At 42.7% G+C, this 8707-nt stretch overlaps 1 long non-coding RNA gene across 2 annotated transcripts; it reads right to left on the bottom strand.

The window, feature by feature from the left end:
* Positions 1 to 2836: 2836 nt before the first annotated feature.
* LOC115158436 (uncharacterized) lies at positions 2837 to 6542 on the bottom strand. 2 transcript variants are annotated; one of them, XR_003868667.1, is made up of 3 exons: positions 4365 to 6542; positions 3068 to 3161; positions 2837 to 2875 (listed from the first exon to the last, which is right to left on the bottom strand). It is a non-coding gene; the product is annotated as an uncharacterized LOC115158436 (long non-coding RNA). The 2 variants fall into 2 exon arrangements; XR_003868666.1 differs by lacking the exon at positions 2837 to 2875 and having other exon boundaries at positions 2915 to 3161.
* Positions 6543 to 8707: the final 2165 nt, after the last annotated feature.

Below are 8707 nucleotides of genomic sequence, written 5' to 3'. Positions count from 1 at the left end.
TTTCGTTACGTTACAGCATTATTCTAAAAAGGAAAAAAAAAAAATCCTCCTCAATCTACACACAATACCCCATAATGACAAAGCGGGTTTTTAGAAATGTTTGCAAATGTATTAAAAAACAGAAATAGCTTTTTTACATACGTCTTCAGACCCTTTGCTAAGAGACCCGAAATTGAGCTCAGGTACATCCTGTTTCCATTGATCGTCAAACTGAGCAATCGGGGGAGAAGGGCTTTGGTCAGGGTGGTGAACAAGAACCCGATAGTCACTCTGACAGAGCTCCAGAGTTCCTCTGTGGAGATGGGAGAACCTTCCAGAAGGACAACCATCTCTGTAGCACTCCACCAATCAGTCCTTTATGGTAGAGTGGCCAGACGGAAGCCACTCCTCATTAAAAGGCACGACAGCCAGCTTGGAGTTTAAGCACACAGCCAAGAATACTCAGCAGGAGTGGCTTCGGGACAAGTCTCTGAATGTCCTTGAGTGGCAGAACCAGAGCCCAGACTTGAACCCGATCGAACATCTCTGGAGAGACCTGAAAATAGCGCGCAGCGACGCTCCCCATCCAACCTGACAGAGTTTGAGAGGATCTGCAGAGAAGAATGGGAGAAATTTCCCAAATAGTTGTGCCAAGCTTGTAGCGTCATACCCAAGAAGAATCGAGGCTGTAATCACTGCCAAAGGTGCTTCAACAAAGTACTGAGTAAAGGGTCTGAATACTCATGTAAATGCTTATTTTTTTATAACTTTGCTAAAATGTCTAAAAACCTGTTTTTGCTTTGTCATTATAGGGTATTGTGTGTAGATTGATGAGGGGGAAAAAAAGTCATCAATTTTAGTGTAAGGCTGTGAAGTAACAAACTGTGGAAAAAGTCAAGGGGTCTGAATACTTTCCGAATGCCCTAATATATATATATATACACACACACACACACACACACACACACACAACTGATTGGTTCAAACGCATTAAGGAAAGAAATTCCACAAATTAGCACACCTGTTAATTGAAATGCATTAATTTACATTTTAGTCATTTAGCAGACGCTCTTATCCAGAGCGACTTACAGTAGTGAATGCATTCATTGCATGCACCTTTTTTTTGTACTGGCCCCCCGTGGGAATCGAACCCACAACCCTGGCGTGGCACACACCACGCTGGCGTTGCAAACACCATGCTCTACCAACTGAGCCACAGGGAAGACTATATTATGAAGCTGGTTGAGAGAATGCCAAGAGTGTGCAAAGCTGTCATCTCGGCTATGGGTGGTTCTTGAAGAATCTCAAATATAAAATATATTTAGATTTGTTTAACATTTTTTGGGTTACTACATGATTCCATGTGTTATTTCATAGTTTTGATGTCGTCACTGTTATTCTACAACGTAGAAAATAGCAAAAATAAGGAAAAACCCTTGAATGAGTAGGTGTTCTAAAACTTTTGACCGGTAGTGGTGTAGGTGTATGTTATGTGTACAAATCACATCTCTACAGTTTTTTAGCCTAGTTCATATTCAGTAGTTCATTACAACACAATATTGGCAGTCATAAAACAACCTCTTCAAATCAAATCTAATTTTATTGGTCACATACACTCTCATTAACATCTGCTAACCATGTGTAACGAAATGCTTCTAGTTCTGACCGTGCAGTAATATCTAACAAGTAATCTAACAATTTCACAACTACTTTATACACACAAGTGTAAAGGAAAGAATAAGTACAGTATATACATATGGGATGAGTAATGTAGGGTATGTAAACATTATATAAAGTGGCATTGTTTAAAGTGACTAGTGATAAATGTATTACATCCAATTTAATTATTAAAGTGGCTAGAGATTTGAGTCAGTATGTTGGCAGCAGCCACTCAATGTTAGTGATGGCTGTTTAACAGTCTGATGGCCTTGAGATAGAAGCTGTTTTTCAGTCTCTCGGTCCCAGCTTTGATGCACCTGTACTGACCTCGCCTTCTGGATGATAGTGGGGTGAACAGGCAGTGGCTCAGGGGGTTGTTGTCCTTGATGATATTTTTGGCCTTCCTGTGACATCGGGTGGTGTAGGTGTCCTGGAGGGCAGGTAGTTTGCTCCCGGTGATGCGTTGTGCAGACCTCACTACCCTCTGGAGAGCCTTATGGTTGTGGGTGGAGCAGTTGCTGTACCAGGTGGTGATACAGCCCGACAGGATGCTCTCAATTGTGCATCTGTAAAAGTTTGAGAGTGTTCTTTCGGTGACAAGCCAAATTTCTTTAGCCTCCTGCGGTTGAAGATGCGCTGTTGTGCCTTCTTCACCACACTGTCTGTGTGGGTGGACCATTTCAGTTTGTCCGTGATGTGTACGCCGAAGAACTTAAAACTTTCCACCTTCTCCGCTGCTGTCCCGTCGATGTGCATAGGGGGCTGCTCCCTCCGCTGTTTCCTGAAGTCCACGATCATCTCCTTTGTTTTGTTGACATTGAGTGTGAGGTTATTTTCCTGACACTACACGCAGAGGGCCCTCACCTCCTGCCTGTAGGCCGTCTTGTCGTTGTTGGTAATCAAGCCTACCACTGTAGTGTCGTCTGCAAACTTGATGACTGAGTTGGAGGCGTGCATGGCCACTCGGTCATGGGTGAACAGGGAGTACAGGAGAGGGCTGAGCGGGATGGAGATGTTGTTTCCTACCCTCACCACCTGGAGGCGGCCCGTCAGAAAGTCCAGGACCCAGTTGCACAGGGCGGGGTCGAGACCCAGGGTCCCGAGCTTAATGACGAGTTTGGAGGGTACTATGGTGTTAAATGCTGAGCTGTAATCGATGAACAGCATTCTTACATAGATATTCCTCTTGTCCAGATGGGTTAGGGCAGTGTGCAGTGTGATTGCGTCATCTGTGGACCTATTGGGGCGGTAAGCAAATTGGAGTGGCTAGAGATAAAGTCAAGATACTATAATGGTGATCTTACTGTCAGTCATAACATGTCAAGACAACCTCTTGAAAAGATAAACTTAAAAAGCCACATAACTCACACAGTAGGCTGTATAATATAAATAAAATGAAGCAGCATCATTAAATTAGTGAAACACAGACTTTCTTAGTCTACAATGTCGCAGATGCTCTGCACAACTCCGTGGAACTCCTCAGGTTGATCAGCATAGACATCGTGAGCTGCTCCTTCAATCATCTGAGACAAAGAAAGAAAAAGGGTGGTGATGGAGGCAGTGTGAGGTTCAGCTTTCCATTTCACTCTTTGTGATTTCAATATGGGTTTGGCTGTGATTTCTTATTTAAACGTTTTCTCCTACCACATTGAGTGATTGGTGTCTTTTTACACTCCATCTCACCACAGTGCAGGTGTAGCTCCTTCTAGAGCACCAACCTGAAGATCACTGATCAACCCCCCCCACCATAAATCCAGAGAATGCCAGGCGGATGACAAACTTTGCCCACAAAGGACCACCACGCCACCTTCCTGTTCAAGTGAGCACAGCACAACAAGGGGAGTCCAAAAATGTATTGTATGCTGCTGCATATATTATGTAATATGCCAAGGAGATATGTATACTGTAGCTAAGAAAGTAATACTAATGTAAGTTGTGTAGTAAGCTGTTAGTAGCCCATGTGCCTCACCCTAATAATTTGGTCCCTTTTCTCCTCATAACTTAGTCTACTGTTCTGACTTGGTGGTGCACATTTAACCTATATCAGAGAAATGTCATCATTGAATATTGTAAGAGTTTGGATAAATAAAGGGGGCATATCAGCAGACAAACGGTTCTGACTTGGTGTACAGGGAGAATACTGTAAGAACGGCCCATGTTCTGAATTCTGTCGCTGTACATTTCAAAAGTGCTGAACAAATAGTTATATTGACTATGTCCATCCTAGCTCGCTCATTAATGTCTTAATCGAAATTACAGACAGCCTCTTATCCGTTCGTCGTCCCCTTATGCCATAGTTTGTACATCTCAATTGTCAGTAGAAACAACATTTGTTTAAGCAAGTCAGCCATATCAGCTATGTGTTTTTAAAGGCAGTAAATGAGGCTGAATGAACTGTTTCGCTGCCAGACAAGGTTCCGCTGATAGTCAGGTATAGCGTGTTGGGACAGCTTTATGTAGGCCCTAACAGTTTCTCACCGTTACAGTGTAATTAATGTATTGTTTAATGTTGTGTTGAGGCATGCAAGATTTACATGCTAAAATCGCCACTGGACCTTGGAAGGAGAGATGGGGTGGTCAAGATTAGGGAAAAAATTACACAAAAGGTTATATGTATAACAGAAATCAGAAGAAATATAGAATTTAGGTACAATACAAAGTTAACCTTTCTTATCTCATATCCCTGAACTTAGCCCATGCCACCCAGACAACCCCTGCCATCTCACCCCAGGGTCCTGAAACTTGGATCACTGCCAGTGGGTTGAAGAGTGTGGATAAGGAAATTAGGGCCTCAACCCAGCGAGGGTATCTTGGTCGATCCTGAGGTTGAATCCACAGGCATGGGCTGGAAGCTCCAGGGGTCCACTAAAATCAGGTGACTGACTGACAGGGAAAGAAAGAACCATGTTACTCTAAGTTCATACATGTTATGCTCTTCGTCATAACACCGAGGATTGGCCACTAAAGAGTGTGTCAACTGTAAATTTCTCCTCTGACCTCTCGGGTATTGAATGGCATAGGATGTTGCCAAGTAACCACCTAGACTGTGACCAATAGGACCATGCAATCCAGGGCCAGGGCCCGCCTCCAGTGCTCTATAAAACTGACTGGGTACATGGGAAAGTGGGGTCTGGAGCTGCATCTGAAACCTAGCAAGTCAAATACAAACAGATGCCGCAAGCGACAGAGGGGGTCCATAACCCTACCCCAAATCCATGGACCATTACAAGAGGTGTATGTGCATCTGGAAGATAAGAAAAGGTAAATGGTTAGGCAGACTTAATGTAGTACAAAAAGTATTTTCACTGATACCTTACTGGAATAGTAAGTATTTCTGTGCTATTCAGCGGGCATAGAGGTGGGTGCCATGAGGACCACCACCTGCACCCAGATACTGACCTACAGAGAGGACACACACACACATCATTATCAACAGCATTAATCAACTGGCCACTAGGATGTATAAAAAAAATGCATAAAAACAAGTTACTAAATGCTTATTCACTGTCTTCCATGCAAAACTTATCAAACTAAAGTGCTCACTATTCTTAATTATTTCCAATAACTTACTTTGGTTCAGTCTCGTCTTGCATCGTTATTCCAAATAGAGAAGAGGGCATAAAGGGACATTGTCAATGTATAAAAATAAAAAAAGCATTAACACGTAGAATCAAAGTTTATTGCGACCGATGGTCTGTTTTGTAACATGGAACTAATGTAGAGTGGACTATACATGCGGGAGGGAATGCTGTTGTTATACCAGGGGTGTATTCAGTATCCCTTCCCGTATGTATTCATTACTTCTTGCAACGGAAACCGTTTACCTACTAAACGGAAGAAAACAGAACGAAACGGACCTACCTGAATTGGTCCAATAGAAAGTCGTTTTCGTTGCAAAACGTTTTCCGTTGGTCTTTGCTATCTGGGATTATTGGGACGTCCATACCCACATTGAAGTTGACATTTTAAATGGTAGGGTAGAATAAATCGTATTAACTCATATTTTGTACGTTGTCCATGCGTCGTCAATGGGCTGCGCGGTGTATTCGAGGCGATTTAAGGACAAGAGAGTTCTCCAAGGAGTCAATTTGGGCGCTAACTCAAAACCCAACATTAGCATGAATTTCGTGAACAAGATGTATAACAAAACATATTTTTTCGGGTTAATTACTTGTTCTCTGTAATATCAGATTGCTTCGTGACATTACGTACTTTCGACGGAAATAGGCAGGTTTCTCGACTCATACCATGACCACAGAGTTTCTAAATTTAGAGGCGCAACATCGCGAGACTTCCAGGAACGCTCGTGAAAGAGACCAAACAGACCACGCTGGGGTTTGGGAAGTCACAATTTAAAGAATCTTCCTTAGTTGTTAATTTTCTCAAACTACATTCGAGCCAATGACTTAAGTAGTTGAACATATTATTACTCCAACCTCGTGAAAGTGACAAACTTACACGTTTTCATTTTTCGTCAATAACAACTTTGGGGTACCTTTGATTTGATGGCCTGCACAGCCGCAGTTCGGCGCGAGACGACCGTTAGACCCGATTACTTGTTTCTGCGCATGAGTTTAGCTAACCAACGTCGCAGTTTTAGCTTATGTTCATACTGTACTGTCTTTGCCCTTATTTTGGGAAGGGGATGGCATTATTAAGTGATAATTCTAGAGAAGCCAGTGTTTGGCACAGGTGCAAATACATCCTCCAAACACCGTCATATGCACATTCCCACCTCATCCGCACAAATAGTTTTTAAACCCGCATTACAGAATCATTTGGACATCAAGCATCAGTAAAACGTTAGAGACCAGTCTCAAAAATCAGCTGTCACTCAGTTGTAAAAAATAAATAATAATCTTTTAATACATCCTCCAAACACCGTCTTCGAGGGCATTATCACTTTTATACAAAGGATTACCAACATATTCAAATAATGATTGCCATATTTTCATTAAAAGTTATTTGATGAATTTATTCATACCATTTCATCCTTCCACAAGATATAAGCTGCTGGTCGTTAGTTCTATCGGTTCGAGACGCGACCCAGTCATTCAGTCTTTTTGTTCTGTATCTATGGACGCGACCCAGTCATTCGTTCTAAATGTTCTATTGCCATACTGGCTGGCAACGTTCTTATCCCTTGCTTGCTAGCTAGTCAGTCAACTACGGTGAACTTAAAAGTCGGCATTTGACATCTCTTTGTATATATCCATAAAAATTATGCCCGTTGATTCATGATTTTGACTGGCTGAGAAATACTGCCTGTCTGTCTCGCCCAGTCTCCTAATATGTTCAGTACCATGGGACGGCTGGAGATCGAATTTGAATAAACAATGTTGCAAATCTGCACTGTTGAAAACTACATGTTAGTGTAAAAGAAATGTGAGATAATGCCTAGATGCTTTTTATAGTGGATATCAAGTCTATTAATTGCCTGGCTGGGTTGATGAGACAGTGGATTGCACAGTCAGATGGAACAGAGTAAATAGGCATTTTAAAGTAATATATTTAGCCAGTGGTCATTTGTGGATTATAAACTGGGTGGTTTGAGCCCTGAATGCTGATTTGCTGACAGCCGTGGTATATCAGACCGTATACCACAGGTATGACAAAACATGTCATTTTACTGCTCTAATTAGATGGTGACCAGTTTATAATAGCAATAAGGCACCTCAGGAGTTTGTGGTATATGGCCAATATAACAAGGCTAAAGGCTGTATCCAGGCATTCCGTGTTGCTTTGTGCCTATATGGTATATTGGCCATATAGCACACCACCTCGGGCCTTATTGCTTAAATAGACAGGCTGGAATGCAGTTTTAACAAATCAGCATTCAGGATTAGACCCACCCATTGTATAAAGCGGCATGACAACAAATGCGATTGGTCGACAGTATGACAGTCTGCTGGGTGGGGTTTTATATGTCAAAACAAGTTGTTGGACAATAAACTAGACGAGGTACGATCACGAATATCCTACCAACGGGACATCAAAAACTGTTTATCCTATGGTCCCGTGTGGCTCAGTTGGTAGAGCATGGTGTTTGCAACGCCAGGGTTGTGGGTTTGTTTCCCACGGGAGACCAGTGTGGGGGGAAAAAAAATAAAACTGTATGCAATGTAAGTCGCTCTGGATAAGAGCGTCTGCTAAATGACTAAAATGTAAAATGTTTCACGGAATCGTGGCTGAATGACGACATGGATATTCAGCTAGCGGGATACACGCTGCACCGGCAACATAGAACAGCTCACTCCGGTAAGACGAGGGGGGGCGGTCTGTGCATATTTGTAAACAACAGTTGGTGCACGGAATCTAAGGAAGTCTCTAGATTTTGGTCGCCTGAAGTAGAGTATATTGTGATAAATTGCAGGCCACACTACTTGCCTAGAGAGTTCTCAGCTATACTTTGCGTGGCTGTTTATTTACCACCACAGACAGATGCCGGCACTAAGACCGCACTCAGCCAGCTGTATAAGGAAATAAGCAAACAGGAAACCACTCACCCAGAGGCGGCGCTCCTAGTGGCCAGAGACTTTAATGCAGGGAAACTTAAATCAGTTCTACCAAATCTCTATCAACATGTTAAATGTGCAACCAGAGGGAAATCAATTCTAGATCACCTGTACTCCACACACAGAGACGCGTACAAAGCTCTCCCTCGCCCTCCATTTGGTAAATCCGACCACAACTCTATCCTCCTGATTCCTGCTTAAAAGCAAAAATTAAAGCAGGAAGCACCAGTGACTCAGTCTAAAAAGAAAATGGTCAGATGAAGCAGATGCTAAACTACAGGATTGTTTGCTATCACAGACTGGAACATGTTCCGGGATTCTGCCGATGACATTGATGAATACACCACATCAGTCACTGGCTTTATCAATAAGTGCATTGAGAACATCATCCCCACAGTGACTGTACGTACATACCCCAACCAGAAGCCATGGATTACAGGCAACATTCGCACAGAGCTAAAGGGTAGAGCTGCCGCTTTCAATGCGCGGGACTCTAACCCGGAAGTTTACAAGAAATCCCGCTATGCCCTGCAACGAACCATCAAACAGGCAAA

This window comes from Salmo trutta, chromosome 22 (genome assembly GCF_901001165.1).
Source record: "Salmo trutta chromosome 22, fSalTru1.1, whole genome shotgun sequence".
Taxonomy (NCBI): domain Eukaryota; kingdom Metazoa; phylum Chordata; class Actinopteri; order Salmoniformes; family Salmonidae; genus Salmo; species Salmo trutta.
The sequence above is the reverse complement of the archived record's forward strand: the minus strand, read 5'-3'. Positions and strand labels throughout refer to the sequence as shown.